The sequence below is a fragment of the Giraffa tippelskirchi genome, chromosome 11 (genome assembly GCF_054371585.1).
Source record: "Giraffa tippelskirchi isolate mGirTip1 chromosome 11, T2T-mGirTip1v1.2.pri, whole genome shotgun sequence".
Lineage (NCBI taxonomy): Eukaryota > Metazoa > Chordata > Mammalia > Artiodactyla > Giraffidae > Giraffa > Giraffa tippelskirchi.
In genome coordinates, this window is record NC_137285.1 from 149,816,894 (window position 1) to 149,835,638 (window position 18,745).

Genomic DNA, 18,745 nt, shown 5'->3' on the forward strand with positions numbered 1-18,745 from the left:
ACACTGCAGATCCTACACACTGTGGCCCATGCACCACAACTACTGAGCCTGTGCTCTGGAGCCAGGAGCCCTGACTGCTGAGCCCGCGGGCCCAAGGTCCCAGGCTCTGCAACGGGAGAGAGCGCGGCAGTGAGAAGGCCAAGCATCTCCATTAGAGAGTCGCGCCCACAGCCACAGCTAGAGAAAGCCCGCTCGCAGCGACAGAGACCCAGAGCAACCAAAAATAAATAAATAAATGACCCTTTTAGAAACAATATGTAAAAGGGAATGAATGGATGGTGGGATAGCATTTAGGTTTTAACCATCTTCCATATTTTAAACAGAAAAGATGGAACGTAGTGAGCTGTAAATCACTGAAAAATCCTTGAAAGGGATGGAGAGGCAGGCTCAGACTCCAGGAGAGACTCTACAGCACAGAACTGTCATCCCGAGGAACCAGCTGTTTATCTGAAAGGGTCGGGGGAGCAGGGGGTCCCCAAAGATGGAATGTTTGACCCCAGAACCACGACTCAGGTGCTTGACTCCCAGCAGCAGAATGGAAGCCTCATGCTCAGGGCACTGGTTTCTCCAGGTTACTGGACTTTAATTCACATCTCAAGGGATTGCATTTGATTGGTGGAAAGTAAATAATACCCTAGTTGCTAGGCAGTCTGGGAAATCGAAAGCTTGTGAGCTTGAAGACTCACCAGAGGGTGGTTGCAATAGGTTATGTGCAGACCAAGTTGCCATATCCTCCACAAGTGGTATGCCAACTGCAAGAGTCAAAGACTACCTAGTCCACCACCCGTGTGTGTGTGTGTGTGTGTTCATTATAAATTGTTGTTGTTTAGTTGCTAAGTCATGTCCGACTGTTTTCTGAGCCCAGGGACTGTAGCCCACCAGGCTCCTCTGTCCATGGGTTTCTCCAGGCAAGAATACTGGAGTGGGCTACCATTTCCTTCTCCAGGGGTCTTTCCAGCACAGGGATGAAGCCCAGGTCTCCTGCATTGGTGGGAGGGTTCTTTACCACTGCACCATCAGGGAAACCCAATTATAAATTGCAAACTTGAATATTCTCCATGTGTTTGACTGGTGTGGGACAATTTCTGATCTGTAATTTGCAGTCCATTTAGAGAGCCCACTTACCCAAGATCCCACCTACCAACTAAAGATCCTGTATGCCACTACTAAGACCCGGCACAGCCCAATACATAAATATTTTTTAAAAAATAAAGTAGTGATTCTCTTCAAAACCAACCAATAAACAAAGAAACTAGTGATGACCAAGAGTCCATAGGAAGTTACTCAAGACAAACATGCCAAATGCAACTCACTTGAAAATAAGGCTTCTAAGTGGCTACGTTTATACAAGTGTTTTAGTGTATTTTGATTGTATGAAAGGATTTGATTCGCTTTCTATGATGTCCTTCTTGAAGAGATGGTTTAGTTTGGATTGCATGGTGAATGGTTACTTTTTGCTGCAAAAGGAACCACTCCAAACTCAAAATACCAGTCATTTTATTTTCCCAGGCTTCTGTGGGTTAGCATCTAGGCTAGCTCAGCTGGCAGTCCTTCTGCTGGTCTTCCTGGTGTCACTCATGCGGCTTCAGACATCCGGCAGTCTGACTGGGGTGGGTCTTGGAGCCTCAGCTTGACGTCCGATTTGTGCTCCATGGGGTGCCGCCCTAGCCCTGCTTCCTCACGGGACAGCCTTAGGGCAGCAGGAGAGGACAGGCAGCAAAGGGAAGGGTAAGCCTCTGCCTGGAGCACCTCTGCGGACGTCCCATTGACCAAGCCGAGTCACATGTCCATGCAGGACAGAGGTCACCTAGAAGCACGGGCACAGGACAGCGGGGCACTCTAGGGCCGGGTCACAATGGTGACAACACCACAGATGGTATTAATCGAGCGGATTTCTATGTAGTTGGACGACAATTCCCAAAGAGGAGGACTGCATTCATCCTGGCCTATTCTAGATATTTGTCAATGACTTGGAGAAAGAAAACGAAATAAAGTTATAATTTGGGCCATGACATAAAATTCTGATGAATGAAATAAATCCTGAAGACCACTTTGTCAATTTTGATCATTCCAAAACCAATAAAAACACGATGTATCAGTGTTAAATAAAAAGTTTTGCGTGTACGTTAGTAAAATAAATCATGGTCAGGCAGCACGGAGAGTTGTCTGGAGGCTGTACTCGGGGACTTGCCTGGTGGTCCAGCGGTCAAGACTGTGCTTCCGATGCAAGGATTGTGGGTTCCTCCCAGTCAGGGATGTGAGATCCCACATGCCCATGTGGCACAGCCAATAAAAGAAAGAAATAAACAAAGAAAACTATATTTGATCCATATTTATGAGACTAAAATGATCAAGATGAATTAATAAAAATAAAGTTCACAAGTAAGAGTGATAGTTCCCTCAGAATAACATATTCCCAGTGGATTTTATTTCTGGGTGAAAATGTGTAGAAGAACATGGAGCTAGAGAAAAATCTAGAAGGTGACTTGTATGATGAAAGATTTCAAGTATAATCTCCTGGAGGAAAAGTTGACGGAGTACTTGCTCTAGAGAAAAGAGGACTGAAGACTAAGAGAAGAAGCGTAATCGGGTCTGCTAGTTCATGTGAAGAGCTGTCATGTGGAAGAAAGGTCTTAACAGGGTAAAAGCAAGAACAGCGGGAGGAAGTTGTCTGTAGACAGATTTTAGCTCAAGGTAGGTTACAGTACTTTAATGGCTGGAGTTGTCCAGGGAGGAGTGGAATATCTTACAAGTTAATGATCTCTCTCCCTGGAAGCTCAAGCGGAGTCTGGAACTCTCTGAGGTAGAAGAGATTCTCGGGGAATCCAAATTCAACATTCCCAGCTTCTCCTTCTCCTCCTGTATTTTCACTTATTAAATTAAATAATGCTTTCCTCCATTATTATTATCCTTTTTATTCCTGGAGTGCTCTTTAAACATTATCAACAGAATCACAAGTTTTCATTTTGGTTAAGAAAACAAGATATGTGAAAAAATAAAAGTCCACCTTCCTTTGGCTAATTGCAAAGCCTCCTTTTTTTTGTCCCCATTCCCGGTCTGCTTGGCCAATATTTGGAACATAATGTTATGACCTTCGAAGGAACAGGTGGACTCTTCTAGTTCAGGTTTGTCTTCTCAGAAATAAGGAAACTGAGGTCTAGAGGCTTCGAGAGACTTGTACAAGGTAACGCATATTCCTGCCGGCAGAGCAAGCCTAGAGCAAGGAGAGCATCGCTGTGTGAAGACGGCTGAGTCTTTAGATTTCTGAATACTTGTGTTCTCAGCCTGGTATATATCTTGCTAGCCACTTTAATTTTCTTTTCTAAAATAAAGAAGACAATTATACTTACAATGGGCTAAGTGAGAGAACCCACATAAAGTACCTCACACCCAGTAGATGTCCAATAAGTAAGTGTTGCTACTCCTCCATCCACGCCCAGGACATCGTGTCGCCCCGTGTGATAAAGCTGTATTTCAGTCGGTAGCCTTCACATCCTCCAGGGTTCTAGAACACCATGTCTCTGTTGAGGACACTCTTGGCTCATGCAAACCATCCAGGCATAATTATTAACAGCGTCCCATTTCATTCTCGGAAGTGTCCTGATTTAAATAAGTCATGGAACCATCCTACCCAGAACCTGCTTAATGCCCTCCTTAGGGCATTTTTCAATTCTTTGTTCCTCGTACTACAGATCAAGGGGTTTAAGACGGGAGTGATGAACGTGTGGACCACTGACACCACCCGGCCCGGCCCGGGAGAGGAGCTGGGTCTGGGGGACAAGTATATGAAGCTGGTGCAGCCGTGCTGCAGGAGGACCGCCGAGAGGAGCACGTGCAGCAGGCCGGGCGGCGCCCTTCCGCGGCTGGAACCGTAAGACCGTCGCCAAGATGAGGACGTAGGAGACGCGGATCATCGAGAGGGGACCGCTTAGGAGGATGAAGCTGATGACGTACAGAGCGGTCTGGTGAACACGTGTGTCCGCGCAAGCCAGGCGCAAGACAGCAGGCGTGTTGCAGTAGGAGTGGTAGATTTCACTATTGTTGCACAATGGGAGGTGGAAGATTGAAACAGTCAGCGGTAGCGACAGCAAGAACCCTAGTACCAGGGACCCCACCATCAGCTCCACACACAAGGGCCAGCTCATGAGGAGGGTGTATCCTGAAGGGTAACGGATCGCTATCATCCGGTCATAAGCCATGACCGTGAGCAGCAAGCAATCAGCCCCTCCTAGGAATACGAAGAAAAACATCCGGGTGCCACATCCAGTGATAGAAACGGGGGTTCTTCCCTTTGAAAGAAGGTTTGCCAAGGCCAGGGGAGGCGATGCAAGATGTGTGGAGGATTTCTAGAGCTGCCAGGTTAGCCAGGAAAAAGTAATGGGGGTATGGAGGGAATGACTGATCTGAACAATAAATGCGATGATGGCATTTCCACCCAGGCTGGTCAGGTACATCGCCATTAAGGCCACAAAAATCACCGCCTGGACCTTAGGGTCAGCTGAGAATGGACGAAAGAAGAATTGTACCTTTGTGCTTTTATTTATTTCCTCCACGGGTACCGCATTGGACTATGAAAAGGGAAGATGACATGAGCCTCTAAGAATCTCTTTCAAATTAAAACGTTTGTTTTCTGTTGGGATATAGCTGATTAACAGTATTGTGATAGTTTCAGGTGAACAGTGAAGGGACTCAGCATACATATACATGTATCCATTCTCCCCCAAACTCCCCTCCCATCCAGACCTCCACATAACACTGGGCAGAGTTCCCTGGGCTGTACAGTAGGTCCCTGCCAAACCCCTGAGCATGTCTTCCTCCCCATTCTAGGTGTCGCTTTTCACATGACGCTTTCCCAGCTCCTCCACGCACAGAGGCACTTCGGCAGCTTTCAGTTTACAGCCGATCACGTGACAGTACGGTTTGTGCACATGCCCCTTCTGCCGTCTCTTCCTTTTCCTTCCTCTGCTGAGACTGAGAAATCCTCGGTGGTGGGGATTCTGACGACCTTTACTTTAATTCCGGTGTCTAGCACAGGACCTGGTAAAGAAAATGTCTCAAGAAGTATTTCTGAACAAACGAATGGATAAAGTCAATTTAAAGTTCAAATTTACAAAACAGATAAAATTGGGTATCAATTCATCACGGGAAACTTGAAATCAAAAGTTTTAGGAACATATAAGTAGATGCGTGTCAAAGTTTAAAGAAAACTGGGCATTGTGATGTTGTATCACAAGCTCTGTAATTTACGTACATACAGGATTGATACTGTGTATGCAACAGATAACTAATGGGAACCTACTGTAGAGCGCAGGGAACCCTGCTTAATGCTCTGTGGCAACCTAAATGGAAAGGGAACCCAGAAAAGAAGGGCTATATGTATACGAATAGCTGATGGCCTCTTCTGTACAGTAGAAACTAACAGAACATTGTAAAGCAACTATATGCCAGAAAAAATGAAAAAAATAGACTCTGCAATTTAGTTCAAACCCTGGAGACTTTATTGATTTGTTTTGCTTCCTCTCCTTTATCCAGTAATATCAGTATTTATTTGTCCCTAAACACTGATAGTGTCCTTCAAAATTTCTCATCTCTAAAGACTAATATCGTATGATATTGCTTATGTGCAGAATCTAAAAAAATGATACAAATGGACTTATTTACAAAACAGAAACAGGCTCACAGAGAACAGGCCCGGAGGGGAGGAGCTAGGGGCTGGAGGGATAGACTGGAAGTTTCGGATTGACACGTGCCGTGCTTAGTTGCTCAGTCGTGTCCGACTCTTGCGACCCCATAGACTGCAGCTCTCCAGGCTCCTCTGTCCATGGGATTCTCCAGGCAAGAACACTGGAGTGGGTCCCCTATCCCTTCTCCGGGGGATCTCTGGACCCAGGAATTGAACTGGGGTCTCCTGCATTGCAGGCATATTCTTTACCTGCTGAGTTACCAGGGAAGCCCAGGATTGACAGGTACACCCTGCTATATCTAAAATCGATAACCAGCAAGGACCTACTCTATAGCACAGGGAACACTGCTTACTGTTCTGTAACAACCTACATTTAAATAATCAAAGATTTCCAATATCCATTTCTTTGGCCCCTTCCCGCTGCCCATCAGTTCTATCCACTGTTACCTTCCATTGGGATTTTCATGATAGCCTTCCTTCTAATCTTCCATTTCTCTTCTTTTCTCTCTGTAATTCATCTTTCTCTCCATGATCACACAATTCATTTGCTTAAGGTTTTTTAATGCCTTCTTGTTAATTAAGTCACAGCTTTCACACCCCTCTGCTGGTTATTCCAGTCTCTCTTGGGTCTGACTTTTTAAGGCTAACGCCACTGTGGACAGCCCTCGGTTATCCCTGTTATGTACCATACGGCCTACTCATTGGCCTCTTATCTACCTTTCACCTTTCTGCTTCATATAATTCTGTTCTCCTTCTAGCTAGAAAACGTCTTCCTTTTGCCTAATTCAGATCCTGCCCACTTTTAAAATTCTAGGTTATGTTCTTCTTTTGTGAAGTCTTTCTGGAACACACCAGTTTAAATCACTCTCTCTTTCTCTGAATTCTTTGTCATTCATAGTGTTATGATTTTAGGGTTAATATCCAGTCTTGACTGTATCTGTATGTTCTGTTCCAAATTATATTTAAGGTTCCTGGAGGACAAGCGCTCTGTCTTATGACAAATGATCGTTTATTCCAAGTTAAGTCCTAGACAAAGTGAAAGTACTGAATACTTACTTGGGTTAGCTCACTTCATCCATTCCAGTGGTCCCCAACCTTTTTGGCAGCAGGGACCGGTTTCGTGGAAGACAGTTATTCCATGGACTGGGGTTGGGGGGGGTGGTTTGGGGATGATTCCAGCACATTACATTTATTGTGCACTTTATTTCCAGTATGATTACATCAGCTCCACTTCAAATCATCAGACGTTAGATCCCAGAGACTGGGGACACCTGTATTAACCCACTTTAGTAAGCGTGTACTGTTACCTCCCGAGTCTCCAGATGAAGACATACAGGATTAAACAGGTCCAACGTGCTGTGAAGCCATGTGAGTGAGCAGTAGGAAGGCCGGCACTGACCGTCTGCTCGCGGAGCCTTTGTGCTTCACCTTGGTCTGCACCACAGGGCCTTCCCCGAGCTTTACGTCTCCGGAGTGCGGCTCGGACGGTCTGCGGCTCGGAGGGTCAGGCGGCCGCCTGCAGGGCAGGAGACCTGGCTTTGGTCCCTGGGTCGGGAAGACCCCTGGAGAAGGAAAGGGCAACCCACCCCAGTATTCCTGCCTGGAGAATCCCATGGACAGAGGAGCCTGGTGGGCTGCAGTCCACGGGGTTGTAAAGAGTTGGACGCCACCGAGCGACCAACACTTCCAGCACTTTCCAGTGGCTTTGTTACTTGATTTTAGCTCAGCTGTAGGTAGAACTCTGGACGGTCTGTTGGAAAAAGAGCACTTAAGATCTGAGGCCAAAAATGTTGGATTACAGTATTTCTGGACTAGAAAGGCATGATTATAATCTAGACCATGGTTTATCTGCATGGCCTAATTGACCTTAATGTTTTATCCGTTAGCACAAATTTGGACTCACCTGAAGAAAAAAGTAAAATCTTAATTTGGGAGCTCTGACTGTGGGATAAACAGGGAAGGGGGAATAACGTTCTAACCGTCATTCAGAGGGCTGAGAGCCTGCTCGGAGCAGAGGTTTCTGTGTCTCCTGGAGGTGCTCATACCAGTTGGAGGATTCCCACATGAGATGTACCCAAACAAACGTATTTTTGTCCTTATAAAACATTCTCGAATAATACTGTCTATATGTCATTATAAATGAGTTTTATATGTGAATTCATAAATAGCATTCATAAAATTAATTCGCAAAATAAAATATACATTTTATGTTGTTGTTCAGTCACTAAGACATGTCCTTCTCTTTGCAACCGTATGGACTGCAAGTTTTAAATGTGTCTGTGGATCTGAGACAATGACCCGTCTGCAGACACCGTTTACTTCCTGAAAGAGACTCCAAGAGCATTTTCTGGCAGCAGCGTCTGGAAAGATGAGCCAAAATTATGTCCCTTTACTGTTAATACCTTGAGTCACATGGAATTCGCTTCTGAAAGTTGATAGCAGTAGCATATAGGCCATCTCACATAATACTTTTCAACGCAGTACTTTCACAAGCACACTCTGAGTAAATCAAATGAAATGTTCAGAACAACACATTCAACAAAAGGCATTATTCCCCTGTTGCATAACACTAGATAATATTTATTGGGTCCTGTATACCATGCTAACCATTTTACAGGCATCCTTTCACTTAAGTGGTCCTTCAGTCCTTTATTGTCTGTATTTTTTTCAGATGAAGACATTCAGGCTTAAAAGTTTTAACCAACTTGCCCAGCTAGCAAATGGGAAAGGAACACTCCTAGTTCAGACTGAAGTAAATCTCAGCTTCTATCATGGAAATAAAGTATGCCTCACTCAGCATGCACTGTGTAAGGCTGACTGCAGGTGTCCTGAGAGTCAAGTCCTTCATTCTAATCGTCCTTTATCAACAAACTTTTTCTCCGTAAAGTGAGTGCCACAAACCTTTCTCAGATCCTTACAAAGTCAGTGCTCAGACCCTAATTTATAATCTCCCTCTTTTCTTTTGCTCTTTCTTTTCACCCTCTCTCACCAACTACTCCTTTAATCAATACTTATTTTAATAAATTTTTTAAAAATTAATTTTTACTGGAACATAGTTGCTTTGCAACGGTGTTAGTTTCTGCTGCACAGCACGGGGAGCCGGCCATGCACACACATCTGTACACATCTGGCCCCCCTTCTGGGCTTCCTCCCGTTCAGGTCTCACAGAGGGCTGAGCAGAGCGCCCTGCGCCGCATGTTTCCACTCGTTATTTATGTTAGTAAATGCTAAAAGATGTTTATTAAGACCCCCCACTCTGTGTGGCATAGCTCTGGTGTCTGAGAGAAGAGGGAAGAGGGTGGAGAATGAGAGGGCGAGTCGACACTCAGAGCTCAGAACTGAAAGATCGATACGGTGATAAAAAGAATACGAGTCAGGTTCAGCTAAGGGTGTCCTAAAAGGACACTGTCTGAGGAAAACTCAGGCACATCTCTTTTTATCCAATAATGCTTTTTGAAAAGTTCATGTAATTAGAATTATTTTTTTAACCCATATGGGGGATTCTTTTCTTTTTTTAAAAAAAATTATTCATTTTTAACTGGAGGATAATTGCTTTACGGAATTTTGTTGTTTTCTCTCAAACCTCAACATGAATCAGCCATAGGTATACGCATATGGGGGATTCGTAATGAGAAGGAACCTTCTAGCTATTCTTCTAATAACAGAAGTAGACATTTTCTAGTTCTTTGACTTCTATAAGCTTGACGTTTGTGACGATGGATTTTTTTAAACCAGAGAAATCCTTGAAAGGACCAACATCTCTGTGTTTCAAGGTTAGGATAGTGTTGGACTCAATCTAATCTAGGGGCTTCCCTGCCGGCTTAGCGGCAAAGAGTCCACCTGCCAGTGCAGAAGACACAGATTTGCTCCCTGCGTTGGGACTGGTTTCATTTAGGATTAATTTCTTCGTCTATATTGCTGGTTTTCCCACTCAAGCTGGGTCTTTGCCTCAGTTTCTCTTTTCTATTTACATTTTGGGGATAAGCAATCCAGTTTAGTTGTTTGACTTTAAATACAAACAACAGGCTGGTAACGCTCAAATGTACTATTTCCAGCCCTTGGACAGCAAGGAGTCCATCCTAAGGGAAATCAGCCCTGAATATTCACTGGAAGGACTGGTGCTGAAGCTGAAACTCCAATACTTTGGCCACTTGATGAGAAGAACTGACTCATTGGAAAAGACTCTGATGCTGGGAAACATTGAAGGTGGGAGGAGAAGGGGACGACAGAGGATGGTATCACCGACTGAATGGACATGAGTTTGAGTAAATGCTGGGAGTTGGTGATGGACAGGGAGACCCTGCGTGCTGTGGTCCATGGGGTCACAAAGTGTCAGACACGACTAAGCACCTGAACTGAACTGAACCATGGTCAAGCTAATTAATATATCCTTCACTCCATATAGGTTTTTGTATGTGTGTTAAAAATACTTAGCATCTATTTGCTTAGAAAATTTCGAGTGTACCGTGCATTTTTGTTAACTTTAGGCACCATGTTGTACGTTAGAGCTTTGGAACTTACTCATCTTATAACTGAAACTTGTGCCCTTTGGCCACCCTGTCCTCTCCACTCCCTCACCCTTGGTAGCCACCCTTCTACTCTTTGTTTCCATGAGTTCAACTCTTTTAGATTCCACATGTAAGTGACAGCACCATTTGTTTTTCTGTGTCTAGTTATTTTGCTTCACGTAACCTCCTCCAGGTTCGTCTATGTTGTCTCAAATGGAAGGATATCATTATTAGGCTGACTAATACTGCATTTTTTATGTGTATGTACATATATATGTGTATACACACACATCTATGTATATACTTTTTAATCCATTCATCCTTCAATAGACATTTGGCTTGATTCCATATCTCAGATACTCCAAATAATGCTGCCATGAAGACGGGAATGCAGATATCTCTTTGAGATGCTGGTCTCATTTCCTTCGGCTATCTACCTAGGAGTGGCATGGCTACATTCCACTGCCGCATGGTAGTTCTGTTTTTAATTGTTTGCAGAACCTCTATGCTCTTTCCCATGATGGCTGCACCAGTTTAAATTCTCAGCAACAGTGTATAAGACCTCCCTTTCCCCCACAGCCTCGCCTCATTGATCGGTATATAGTGCTTGGAATAGTCCCTGACACCCAGTAAATGTTAGTTACTATTATTTTTAAAGCAGTGAGCACCCAGCAACACTTCATACACATTAGCTAGTATTTTAGTTTTTTATTTTTTTTCCTCTTTTCCCTGCTGTGACTCAAGACACTTGGCTTTGTTGCTTTGGCTTAATTAATTTTTAAAAATTGAATTGCCAAAAGAACAGAGTTGCATTTACTATATGCAAATCACATGTGAATATGTGTGTAAAGGCAAACAAAATACAGAAGCTGCCTCAAAGACACTTGCAGTGTATTTTGTAGCCAGGGAGACAGACCTATACACAACTAACTCAAGAGTAAACAGTGTAGAATGAAAGGAATGTGTTGACTATGTACCGAGTGTGAAAGAGCCAATTTCAAGCTTCCGAATCAGCATTTTCCTCTGAGGGGCCTGGTGCATGCAGCCAGGATGGCTTGGGTCCAGATGTGTCCATAAAAGGGTTGACGCACAGGGACTGGTCTGCAGTGGGCATTTTGGGAAAGCAGGCTGGCTGGGAGAGCAAACTGCCTTCAATTCCATTGCAGAGGTGATTGATGATAAGTTATCTGAATGAAGGACTAACTGTGCTTTCAAGGAATGACACTTTTATTGTTGAAAATAAAGTCATCAGTTGTGACTAGACATATATTTTTCTTAATTTCTGTATAAACTGTTTGCTTTGAAATTTTGCAAAATACTGTACTCCACAGTTTGAGGAAACACTGCTTGTTACTCCCTTTATCATGTTAAAGCTTGCAATTAAGCAGCATGCTCAGAACGTTGATGTTTATTAAAGAATATTAGAACACACAGAATAGGAAAAACCCTTTTCAGGCTCATCACTCAAAGCGTGTATTCTTTCTACAGTAGGGTGATTGTAATTGTTTAAATCTCATTTTCTGTTTAGTATTATATCACAACTATTTTCATGTTATTACATATAAATATAATTTTAAACAATTGCATAGTATTTCATCAACTGAATCTAGCATTCCATATTAGGCTGGTTTCATTATTCCCTATTAAAATTATGCTGTGATTTTTACCTTTATATAAAGGTTTCTGTTGCTGTTGTCATTATCATTCTCATTTAAGATTAATTTCTAATTTTAAACTCTAAAGCATGATAACTAAAGTCAAATGCTCATTTTTATTTGGAAAATTCAAACCCTACACAGATTAGGAGGATAGTATATGATACTGTATATGATACTGTATATGATAGTATATGATACTGTATATGATACTCCAAAGTATCATAGTATACTTTATATGATAGTATAATATGTATACTGTATATGATAGATACTGTATATGATACTGTATATGATAGTATATGATACTGTATATGATACTCCAAAGATGGAGAAGCTCTATACAGTCAGCAAAAACAAGACCAGGGGCAGACTGTGGCTCAGATCATGAACTGCTTATTGCCAAATTCAGACTTAAATTGAATAAAGTAGGGAAAACCACTAGACCATTCAGGTATGACCTAGATCAAATCCCTTATGAGTATACAGTGGAAGTGAGAAATAGATTTAAGGGACTAGATCTGATAGACAGAGTGCCTGATGAACTATGGACAGAGATTCGTGACATTGTACAGGAGACAGGGATCAAGAAAATCCCCATGGAAAAGAAATGCAAAAAAGCAAAATGGCTGTCTGAGGAGGCCTTACAGATAGCTTGGAAGAGAAGAGAAGCGAAAAGCAAAGGAGAAAAGGAAAGATATTCCCATCTGAATGCAGAGTTCCAAAGAATAGCAAGGAGAGATAAGAAAGCCTTCCTCAGCGATCAGTGCAAAAAAATAGAGGAAAACAACAGATTGGGAAAGACTAGAGATCTCTTCAAGAAAATTAGAAATACCAAAGGAACATTTCATGCAAATATGGGCTCGATAAAGGACAGAAATGGTATGGACCTAACAGAAGCAGAAGATATTAAGAAGAGGTGGCAAGAATACACAGAAGAACTGTACAAAAAAAATCTTCATGACCCAGATAATCATGATGGTGTGATCACTCACCAGGATCCAGACATCCTGGAATGTGAAGTGAAGTGGGCCTTAGAAAGCATCACTACGAACAAAGCTAGTGGAGGTGATGGAATTCCAGTTGAGCTATTTCAAATCCTCAAAGGTGATGCTGTGAAAGTGCTACACTCGATATGCCAGCAAATTTGGAAAACTCAGCAGTGGCCACAGGACTGGAAAAGGTCAGTTTTCGTTCCAATCCCAAAGAAAGGCAATGCCAAAGAATGCTCAAACTACCGCACAATTGCACTCATCTCACATGCTAGTAAAGTAATGCTCAAAATTCTCCAAGCCAGGCTTCAGCAATACGTGAACCGTGAACTTCCAGATGTTCAAGCTGGTTTTAGAAAAGGCAGAGGAACCAGAGATCAAATTGCCAATATCCGCTGGATCATCGAAAAAGCAAGAGAGTTCCAGAAAAATATCTATTTCTGCTTTATTGACTATGCCAAAGCCTTTGACTGTGTGGATCACAATAAACTGTGGAAAATTCTGAAAGAGATGGGAATACCAGACCATCTGACCTGTCTCTTGAAAAACCTGTATGCAGGTCAGGAAGCAACAGTTAGAACTGGACATGGAACAACAGACTGGTTCCAAATAGGAAAAGGAGTACGTCAAGGCTGTATATTGTCACCCTGCTTATTTAACTTATATGCAGAGTACATCATGAGAAACGCTGGTCTGGAAGAAACACAAGCTGGAATCAAGATTGCCGGAAGAAATATCAATAACCTCAGATATGCGGATGACACCACCCTTATGGCAGAGAGTGAAGAAGAACTGAAGAGCCTCTTGATGAAGGTGAAGGAGGAGAGTGAAAAAGTTGGCTGAAAGCTCAACGTTCAGAAAACCAAGATCATGGCATCTGGTCCCATCACTCCATGGGAAACAGATGGGGAAACAGTGGAAACAGTGTCAGACTTTATTTTTTTGGGCTCCAGAATCACTGCTGATGGTGACTGCAGCCATGAAATTGAAAGACGCTTACTCCTTGGCAGGAAGGTTATGGCCAACCTAGATAGTATATTTAAAAGCAGAGACATTACTTTGCCAACAAAAGTCCGTCTAGTCAAGGCTATGGTTTTTCCAGTGGTCATGTATGGATGTGAGAGTTGGACGGTGAAGAAAGCTGAGCGCCGAAGAATTGATGCTTTTGAACTATGGTGTTGGAGAAGACTCTTGAGAGTCCCTTGGACTGCAAGGAGATCCAATCAATCCATCCTAAAAGAGATCAATCCTGGGTGTTCATTGGAAGGTCTGATGTTGAAGCTGAAACTCCAATACTTTGGGCACCTCATGCAAAGGGTTGACTCATTGGAAAAGACCCTAATGCTGGGTAGGATTGTGGGCGGGAGGAGAAGAGGACGACAGAGGATGAGATGGTTGGATGGCATCACCACCTCGATGAACATGGGTTTGGGTAGACTCCAGGAGTTGGTGATGGACAGGGAGGCCTGGCGTGCTGCGGTTCATGGGGTCGCAGAGAGTCGGACACGACTGAGCGACTGAACTGAACTGATATGATACTGATGCATGCATCACTCAGCTTGAAAACTTATGAAATATTTTCCTAAAGTGTTGAGCCTTTTGCCTCTCCATCAGTGAGCTTGACAATACTCATTTCTTCAAGACTGCCTGTATTGGGGACCATTGTTAACAACTAAAGCAAAAGAAAACACAATGTTAAAACTTGGTTCACTTGTTACACCAAAAAATAATGGTGGCTGAGTGTTTAATTTGCATGTATTTTGGTCCCACCCCCTCTATTTATCAGGAAAGTGTTTTGGGCATGGCCTGGCCTCTCTGAGAATCCCCCAAGAAGATCAATGCAAAGACTTCTCCATTAGAACTACTACCTTCTGCCATTTGAATAACACTGAAAAGGTAATCCATAAACACAAGACAATATTTGTGTACACATTCAAGTCTATTTTGCAGCAAATTAAAACTCAACAAATTTAAGGGTCGTGTGCATAAGGACCGGATGGCTTAGAACAAAGGTGTGGTGGATAGGATGCGACTGTGGATTTGGTCATTGAGGAGCTTCCTGACATTATACCCCAGGTAAGTTGTGCTAATTTCACTTATAAAAATATTTTAGGATAATTGTATGTGATATCAAAAGAATAAGAAATTCCTTTCTTATTTTTCCTTCAGTTTTATTGAGGTATAATGACTAATAAAGTCAAGGTTCCTTTGCTTTTATTTATTTTTGGCTGCAAAGCAGAAGCCTATGTGGTCATAGCACCCCCATCAGAAATCACACCTGTGCCCCTTGCAGTGGAAGCACAGAGTCATCACCTCTGGACCGCCAGGGGATTCCCCAGGTTCCTTTGCTTTTTAAGTTTAGGATCAGAGTAGAGGAACATGTCTTAAAAAGTATTTCAGAGAACTTAATCTAAAATGATGCTAAGTTGGGTTGGTGGGGGGTAAGCCATAGGTATGGGGGTGAAAGCCCTCTTTAGGGTGGACTTGATAATAATGCAAACGCAGGTGGATGTGAGAAAGAAGGTGAAACAAGAGTAGAGTTAGTATTTGATGAAATAAAACAAAACAAAACTGGATTATTGAAAGTTTAAAGGAAAAAACCAGCAACACGATACCACAACTGTGAATTTGGGGAATGGAGGAGACAGCAGTGTGAGCTGTTTGACGTCTCTGGCTTCCAGCTTCCAGCTTTGAAGAACAGGTAAAGGAAACCCCTGTGCTGCTGGCCCTCTAGGCTCACTAAGACAATGACATGCTCTTGGTACGAATACATACATTTAAGGTGTCCTGGACGTGAGTGGACAACCATAGTAAGGGAGAGGCATGAGCGCCATCAGGAGGGTTTGCTTTAAGAAAGAAAAAGGGGGATGGGAGGTCAAGGGAAAACCTGGACTTGAAGGGAAACCTCGCTGAGAGCCAGTCTATGGCACGGCTGGCGTGGGGCGTGACGCTTTCAGACACCACCTCTCCAAGGTGGGTGTCACGCCCTTCCCACGTGTAAAAGGAGAACGCTGACACGTGTAGTTCTCCAGGGTCACACAGCTAGCAGACTGAACGGTAGGGGAGGCAAGGCCACGTCAACCAAACTCCAAAGGAAGCAGTAAGGGTAAGGACTGCTGACTGCAGACTGTTTCCAGCACAGCTGGAGCTGCGCCAGGCCCAAGGACACAGGAGGGTCCCTTTGCCTGTGACTTCCTACCCCATTGCCAGGCTAACGGAGGAGCGGTCCACTTCCCCTTCCGCCCCCCTCAACAGACCCTGCGGGCTTCCATCTTCACAGTCTCCTTGCTGCCGTCCTTAGGGAGCCTCACTGGACGTGTCGCCATTGGGCTCACGGTCTGGAGAGACCCCTCCCTGCATACCCCGATGTGCTTCCTCCTGCCCGGCCTGGCCATGCTAGAGATTGCCCACTGCACTGGTGTTGCCCCCCTGACACTGGCCAGCACGCTTTCCATGGGGCGGATGCCCATCTCTCTCCCTGGCTGCAGATCTCAGATGTTCTTTGTCCTTCTCGGGGGTCTGACGGTGTCTTGCTGGCTGCCAGGGCTTGGGACAGGCACGTGGCCACGTGTCGCCCCTGCGTTACCCCCTCACGCTGAGTTGGCAGCTCAGTGGGCAGATGACTCTGGGTTCCCTAGGGCCGGGGTTCCTGCTGGCATTGCCTTTGACCACCGTGATCTGCCTCCTTCCATTCTGTGGCCACAGTGACATCTATCACTTCTGTGACATGCCTGCCGTCCTGCGCCCGGCCTGTGCGGACACCCGCGGGCACCGTCCTCCTGATCCTCTCTGCATCCTGGCCTCAGTCGTGGGGATGGAGTCGGCCCAGGGAGAGCGCCAGGCCTTCTCCACCTGCCCCTCCCACCCCCCGGCGGTTCTCCTGCAGTTCTGCTCCTTACCTACCTTCGCCCCAGCGCCAGCTCCTCCCCAGGTGACAGCCGGACGGGGTCTGTTGTCTACACCTTTTTCTCACCAGTGCTGAACCCCTGGATCTGTAGCCTAAGGAATCAACAGGTGACTCAGGCAGTGAGAAGTTATGGCAAGAACGTGCTGGTTCATGGAGCCAGAAATAGTCCTTCCTAGAAAAAATATTCCCCAAATCAGAGGTAGGGACACGATTCGAAGGACAGGAGGCTCAAAATGAAAGAAAGAGGGGGTGGAGAGAAGACTGCTCGGCTGTGTCGCCTGTGAAATGCTAATCGGTACTCAGTCATCCACCTCCTATCAGATTCCAGGGATGGAAGCCTGGACCGGTCTCCGCCCACGGAATCAGCCTTCTCTCTCATCACAGTGCTTAGACTAAGGACTAGTACCCGAAGGTCTGTGAAGAAAGGATGGAGGGATGGATAAATGATGGCCGCAGTTGATACAGTAGATGCCATCCTGTCTCCTGTTTTAAGGGCCTTTACCCCCGAAGGCATGCAGGCCCAGTGGATTTACATCCAGACAGCCTTTGCTTTATTCCTTGTTCAGTTTCCATGGCGTTGATATATTATTTTATTTTTTACCTTTGAAACTCCTTTTTGTTTTGATCCCATCACTTGCTCATCATTTTCTCTTCTTTTGGTCATTTCTTTTATTTAAAATTTATTTTTAATTGGAGGATGATTGCTTTACCTATTGCGTGGGCTTCTGCCATACACCAACGTGAATCAGCCATAGGCACACACGTGTCCCCACCCCACCGCATCCCAGCTGTCTGGGCTGTCGCAGAGTGCCACTCTGTGTTATGGAGCAAGTTCCCACGGGCCACCGATTTCACACTTGGTGATGTGTATGTTTCAGTGCTACTCTCTCCAGAGGCGTATTACCCGTGTTGACCGGCGATGTCTCGATACAATTTTAGAAAGATACAATTAACATTACCATGTGAGGCTGTTTAAAATTGATCAAGGGTTCATCACACTATTTAGGGTTGTATCATCATCATTCACATTTGGCTCTGTTAAGTTTTTGTTCCAACCTTGTATGTTGTATAAATTCAAGTCTATTATTGTAAAATCTTCAAAAATGATACATCAAGAAATTTTGAGTGAAGAAGAATTTTTCAGTGAATTTTATGCAGATACTTTCTGTGATTGTTTGAGCAACATGTATACTAGTGTCGCAGAAGTTGATACTTCTTCAGAATACAGTTCTGATTCAGATGATGTGAATATTAGACCAACAAAAAGACAAAAAAAAATCTTAGTAATACTGTTACGATTCTGATACGGAAAGTGAAAAGGAAACTCACGGTACTGGAGACTGCTCCTTTGCTTCTAAAGAAGAGCAGATTGAAGCCAAGATTTCAAAAAAATTAGAAGACTTTATAGGTGTGTCAGGTGTAACTATTGAATGTAATAACCCGCCAAAAAAGTTGCTGCTATTTACTCAAACGTGGGTATTTCAATATTCACTTACATAATAAAAATGCTAGCCACAACATTAGTTTATGCAAAAATTCCCTGGTCATTAAAAATCTCTTTGGCCAGACTATCTACCGGTGATCTTTTTCTTTTCACAAAAGGATACTTCTTTTTATGCAATTGAGTTTCATATGTTTTGCTATTGCCTCTTTAAAAAGCCTGTAAGGCCCCTTGAAGCACAAGAAGTCGCTTATTCTTTCTTTGTATTTTCTGGTGCTCCTGTATCTGCTGGGCATATATGCTAGATACTTAGTCCCAGGCTCAAGACACAAACATGAGCCCTAATCTTTCCTTCACATAAAAAAGGGATGGTACTAATAGTGCCCTCTTACAGCAAGGGGTTCGGATGCCAGTCAAATAAGATGGTGATGTCTACGGTTACAGTACGAAAGGACACAGTAAAGCAGGATCGCTTTCTTTCAAGTCCTTAGTCATTTCCAACTGAGCAGCTTTCATTGGTTTTCAAGTGTGTTCAAGTCTCGCCTTCTGGATGGCCATA

At 43.9% G+C, this 18,745-nt stretch overlaps 1 pseudogene; it reads right to left on the bottom strand.

Annotated features, from left to right (window-relative positions):
- Nucleotides 1-1,575: 1,575 nt before the first annotated feature.
- On the bottom strand, nucleotides 1,576-16,164 carry LOC145525307 (olfactory receptor 10V1-like; annotated as a pseudogene).
- Between the last annotated feature and the right edge of the window lie 2,581 nt (nucleotides 16,165-18,745).